At 34.9% G+C, this 6,362-nt stretch overlaps 1 pseudogene; it reads left to right on the top strand.

Moving 5' to 3' along the window:
• Positions 1 to 4,736: 4,736 nt before the first annotated feature.
• Positions 4,737 to 5,170, top strand: LOC144380384 (focal adhesion kinase 1 pseudogene; annotated as a pseudogene).
• Positions 5,171 to 6,362: the final 1,192 nt, after the last annotated feature.

The following is a 6,362-nucleotide window of genomic DNA, read 5'->3' on the forward strand; positions in this document are numbered from 1 at the left end:
TGCTTAGAAATCCAAGGTACATTTTATCCAATTTTCCCCAGTGATAATATATTACAAAATTATAGTATAATATCAGAACAAGGATACTGACATTGATAATATCCATTGATCTTATTTAGGTTGTTCCAGTTTTACTTCAGTGTGTGTATGTGTGTGTACTTACTTCTGTGCAGTTTTATCACATGTGTAGGTCCATGCATCAACCACAATAGACAAGATTCTAAACAAGTCCAACACCACAATGATCCTCCCTAGTGTTACCATTTTACAATTACATCTATCTTCCTTCTAGAATGATTCCCCATATCTAACCACTGGAAACTATTAAACTGTCTTCATTTCTAAATTTTTGTATTTCAAAAATCTTATATAAATGGAATCATAAAATATGTAAGTTTTAGGGTTGGATTTTTTTTTTACTACCCATAATTCCCTGGAGATCCATCAAAGTTTTTGCATGTGTCAAGAGTTTATTACTTTTTAATTTTGAATAGTATTCCATGATAGGTATATACCACGGTTTGTTTCACTCATTCAAGGACATTTGGGTTTTTCCAGTCATTGACTTACAGATAAAGTTTCTGTGAACAATTGTGTAGATGATTTTCTGTGTGAAATTAAGCTTTTAATTCTCTGGTCTAAATGCCCACAGGTGAGATTTCTGGCTTGTATGTTAAGTTCATGTTTAATTTTAAAGAAATTGCCATACTGTTTTACAAAGTGGCTAAACCTATTTTACATTCCCACCAGAAATGTATAAGCAATCCAGCTTCCCTCCACATCCTTGCCAGCATTTGGTGTTATCATTTTTTTATTTTAGTTATTCTAATATGTGTGTAGTTATATTCTCACTGAAGTCTTAATTTGCATTTTTCTAATGACTAATGATGACTAATGATGTTGAAGATATCTTACTGTGCTTATTTGCCATCTGTATATCCCCTTTGGTGAAACTTTTGCTGTCTTTTGCCCATTTTGTACTTGGATTCTTTGGTTGTTGATTGTTGAGTTTTATGAGTTCTTTTTATTTTCTAGATAGTAGTCTTTTGTTGGATACATAGCTTTCAAATTTTTCTCCTGTCTATAGCTTGTATTTTCATTCCTTCATAGAATCTCTCACAAAGAAAAGTTTTTAATTTAGATGAGGTCTAATTTATTGATTTTTTAAAAATGGATTGTGCTTTTGATGTCAAATCAAAGAACTTTGCCTAGGTCTAGATCCAGATTTTCTCCTGTGACATTTTCTGAAATTATTATACTTTTACACTTTACATTTAAGTCTGTGACATATTAATTTTTAGTTCTATATTCTGTTCTACTGATACCTCTGCTAATGCCACATTATCTTGATTGTTGTAGCTATGTAGTAAGGTTAACATCACATGAAGTGATTCTTTTTGCTTTATTATTCTTTATCAATTACGTTTTAGCTATTCTAGTGTTTTGTCTTTCTATATAAATTTTAGAACAAGGTTCTCTACAACTGTACTGTATGGATGGAGGTTTCTGTGATTTGTCCTGCATAACCGACCACCCCAACCTGCACATACACAGGCAAGCTAAAGAATGTTGTTTGTGAGATTTGTGTTGCATAAGTGACTTCAGGAGCCTGACTAGTTGACATTAGCTGGCCTCCAGGTCAGAATCGGCCCTTCTGGTCTGGAGGCCAAGAGCTGTAAATCTTGCCTTACATCCCCTCCTGCTCCAAGCTAGGCTGCCCCCCCCAAACCCCTCCCCTCCCCACCGCCAGTGGAATCCGGGAGGGGAGGCAGGCACACATAACCCAGGCTCCTTGAATATGTTAAGACATGGTAACATAGGAATGCTGCTCACTCCAAACTGCACGTAGGCAAACAAATGTTTAACTTCAGACCCCATCATTTGCCCCATAAATACATGGGTATGGTCATTTAGAAGTCTCACCTGAGAGCAGGACGCTCTGCCCAGGCCTCTCAATCCGGACTCCAGCCTGCCTGTCTCCACTGGGCTTCCCCAGCTAGCAAGATTGGATGTTAGGTACCCGCTCCAGAGGAGAGACTGGTAAACTTCTCCTCCAGTTTAGAGACTGGTGCCCTGGCTTTGATAACAAGGTTCCAGACTGTAAGCCTGTGAAACCTTCAAAATGTAAAAGGAACATTGCGTTTCCTTTGTTTAATGAATGGATTGAGGGGGTCATTCCTGAGTGAATGGGAGAGAATGAAAACACTATTTGAATATTGCAGAAACCTCCTAAGCTAATGATTAAAGCTACCAAGTATCCATTCTCAATCACCTTTTTGCAATAATATTTTTTTTCCTGCAAAGTTTGTTGGAATATGTCATTGTATCTGAATTTGCATTTCACCCTAGTCAGGTTGTGGAGCTGAAGCTGCAAGCTCTCTGTGTCTGTAAATAGTCTTTCCTCCAAGTCTGTGAGGGCATAATACTTTTCTATGCCTGGAAGAGTTTAATAAATTTGATTATTTTCTTAAAATTAGTTCAAACCCTTGTCTTCCTGAGTTATTGCTTCTGAAAAATGCTTAAATACAATAATTCCCAGAGGGAAAAAACTGATTATCTGCTACTTTAAAATGTGCCAGCCTTTCAGGAAGACAGACAAAAAGAAAACAACCTTTCTCAAAGAAACCTTATCTTGGAATCATTTTTAATAATAATCCATATTTATGTGAATCCTTAAGCAAATAAGATTAGTTTGATAATTTTAGCTTATATGACATTTCTTCACTCTGATCATGATATGGAATTTAATAAAAGTACATATTTTGTTTTCTGGAAGAGTTGGTTTTGTTTTCTTATGCAGAATTTAGTTTATCTAAACTTCCTAAATACCTATACTGGTTTTACTAATTATACAAGTTAATATCACAACCACATAATCCTATATAGAGTAAAGCTACCTCTCAAAAATGAAGGCAACGTAAAAGCATTTCCAGATGAACAAAACTAAGAAAATTTATTTTTAGCAGACCATTCTTACAAGAAATACTGGAAGAAGTTCTTCAGGCTCAAAGCAAGTGACACCAAATGGTAATTCAAATGCAAACAAAAAATAGAGACTATTATGCTAAGTGAAATAAGTCAGCCAGAGAAAGACAAATACCATATGATTTCACTCATATGTGGAATTTTAAGAAACAAAACAAACGAGCATAGGGAAAAAAATAAGAGAGGGGCAAACCAAGAAACAGACTCTTAACTATAGAGAACAAACTGATAGTTACCAGAGGGAAGGTGTGGGGGGGGGAATGGGTAAAATAGGTAATGGGTAATAAGGAGTGAATTTGTGATAAGCACAAGGCGTTGTATAGAAATGTTGAATCACTATATTGTATACCTGAAACTAATATTACACTATATATTAACTAACTGAAATTTAAATGAAAACTTAAAGAAAATAAAGAGCAACGGTAAAGATAATTATGTAACTAAAAAAGACAGTATAAATGCATATTTTTCTCCTTTCTCTTTTAACTGACTGAAAAGCAATTGTATTAAATAATATGTATATATGATTGGACCTATAACATATAAAAATGTAATATACTTGTAATGTGTTTACAAAAATAGTACAAAAGAGTTGGGTGGAACCAAAGCTGTATTGGGCTAAAAAAATGACTACAGATCGTGAAGTAATAATTATAATAATTAATATTATGTAATATTAATAGATGTAATATGTACAATAATAATATGACAAAAAGGGTAGGAGAAAAGGAATAGAGCTATATAGGACTAATGTTTCTATATATCATTGGAATTAAGCTAATACAAATATGCATCTGATAAGATACAATGTATATGGTAAGCCCTACAGCAACAACTATATAGAGTAAAAAAGTAGAGAAATGTTAATGCTTCATTACAAAATACTCACTTAATGCAAAAGAAAGGGGTAATGAAGGAATACAAGAACAAAAATAACACGAGACACATAGAAAATAAAAAATAGAAGTAATTTAGTTTTTATAATTAGTTACATGCAATATAAGCACATTAAACCCACCAATTAAGAGACAGACATTGACAGAATGGATAATTAATTATGATCCAACTATTTGCTGTATACAACAAGCTCAATTTAGATTCAAAGACATAACTAGGATGAAAATAAAAGGATAGAAAATGTATTACATGCAAACAGTAACTGAAAGAGAGCTGAATTGGCTGTATTAATATAAAGACACATTCCACATAAACAGAAGAACCACTCAAGATAAAAAAAGGACATTATCTATGTACAAAACTTATATGTACAAAGCAGAAGATATAACAGTTATAAACATATACAATTAAATTCTGGAGTATGAAGATATATGAAGTGAACACTGACAGAACTGAAGGGAGAAATAAGTATACAGTAGTTTTGGAGACTTTAATATCCCGTTTTCAATAATAAAACAACCAGGCAGTGGCGGGGTCATGGGCCTCAGCCAGTCGCCAGGCATGCAGGGCCCGTGCCAACGCAGTACCGCCCGGGCGGGCGCAAGCCGGCTGCTGCCGCGGCTGCTACCGCCCTAGCAGAGGCAGGACCTCTGTGCACCTGCCGTGTGAGGCGTGGGAAGGAGCGCGGAGATCAGTTCGTGGTGCCACCTTGCAGTAGTCTACCTTCGCTTCCCTGCGCCCAGCGAGGTTCGAGTTCTCAGACTACTATGGAAAGAGAAAAGAGAAACTAGGAGCATTTTCTTTAAACCGTCGTTGGACTTCAGAGTTACTGTGGCCTTTGGAACTAGCATGACAGATACAGAGCATCTAGCAAGATAATGGAAGCTGCGTACCTTGACCCAAACTTGAATCACACACTGAAGTCGAGTATCAATACTCACCTAGGTACTGGAGTGGAACGTTCCCCTGGGGCAATGGAGCAATTGTTGAAGGTCTTTTATTATTTTGAAAACAGCAGTGAGCCAGCCACTTGGGCCAGTATTATCAGGCATGGAGATGCTAGTGACATCGGGGGCATCATTCAGGAGACAGCGGACAGTCATAAAGTAAAGCACACGGCCTGCTACGGATTTTGCCTCAGTCACCTTGATCAGAAGAGGTTCACTGGCTCCATTTGGATATGGTTGTCTCTAATGTGAGGGGGAAGTATGAACTTGCACATCCACCAGAGGAGTGGGGAAAAAAAAAAAAAAGATTACATACCTACTTTGGTGTAACTCATACTTGATTTATTTTGCATATCCTCACACACAAGAGAATAAATGTCTTTGCTTAATTTTCATACTGATTATAATTATGACTCTTGTATAAACAAAATTGGCTGGTAATGATTAACCAGTGATCTCTTCTAAATAAGTAAATAAAAACAACTAGGCAGAAATCAACATAGAAAAAGAAGACTTGAACAATACTAATTAATGTTGAGCCAATTAGCCCTAATAGACATCTACAGAACACGCCACTCAACAACACCAGAATGTACATTCTTCTCAAGTGAACATGGAACATTCTCCAAGATAGACCTTATGTTAGACCATGAAACAAACCTCAAAAAATTCCAAAGTATAGAAATAATTCAGTGTAGTTCTTTGGTCACCAAAGTATGAAATTAGAAATCAATAACAGAAAAATAAATTTGGGAAGCTCATAAATACGTGGGAATCAAGCAACACACTTGAATATCCAATGAGTCAAAGAAAAAATAAAAAGGGAAATCAGAAAATATTTTGAGATAAATAAAAATGAAGACACAACATACCAAAGGTTATGAGATGCATCTAAAGCAGTGCTTAGATGGAAATTTATAGTTGTAAATGCTAATATTAATAAAAAAGAAAGATTTAAAACCAGTAATTTAAACTTTCACCTTAGGACATTGGAGAAAGAAGAGCAAACTGAACATAATGGAGCCAAAACAGAAGGAAATAATAAAGACTAGAGTGGAAATTAATGAAATCAAATATAAAGGAAACAATAAAGAAGATGAATGAAACCAAAAGCTGGTTCTTTGAAAAGATTAACAAAATTGACAAACTTTTAGATAGATTGATCAAGAAGGAAGAGATAAAATTCAAACTACTAGAATTGGATATAAAAGTTGGGACAAATAAAAAGGATTATAAAGGAATACTGTGAACAATTATATGCTAATAAATTAGATAATTTACATGGAATGAACAAATTCCTAGAGAGACATGAACTATAGAAATTACTTCAGAAGAAAGACAACCTGAATAGACATATATAATAAGTGAAGAAATTGAATCAGTAAAAAAGAAATACTACCCACAAACAGAACCCCAGGTCCAAATGACTTCAGAACTGAATTCTACCAAATATTTAAAGGATAATCAATACTTCACAAACTCTTACAAAAAACATGAAAAGAGAACAGTTCCCAAATCATTTAATAAGGAGAG

Source organism: Halichoerus grypus, chromosome X (assembly GCF_964656455.1).
Source record: "Halichoerus grypus chromosome X, mHalGry1.hap1.1, whole genome shotgun sequence".
Classification (NCBI taxonomy): Eukaryota; Metazoa; Chordata; class Mammalia; order Carnivora; family Phocidae; genus Halichoerus; species Halichoerus grypus.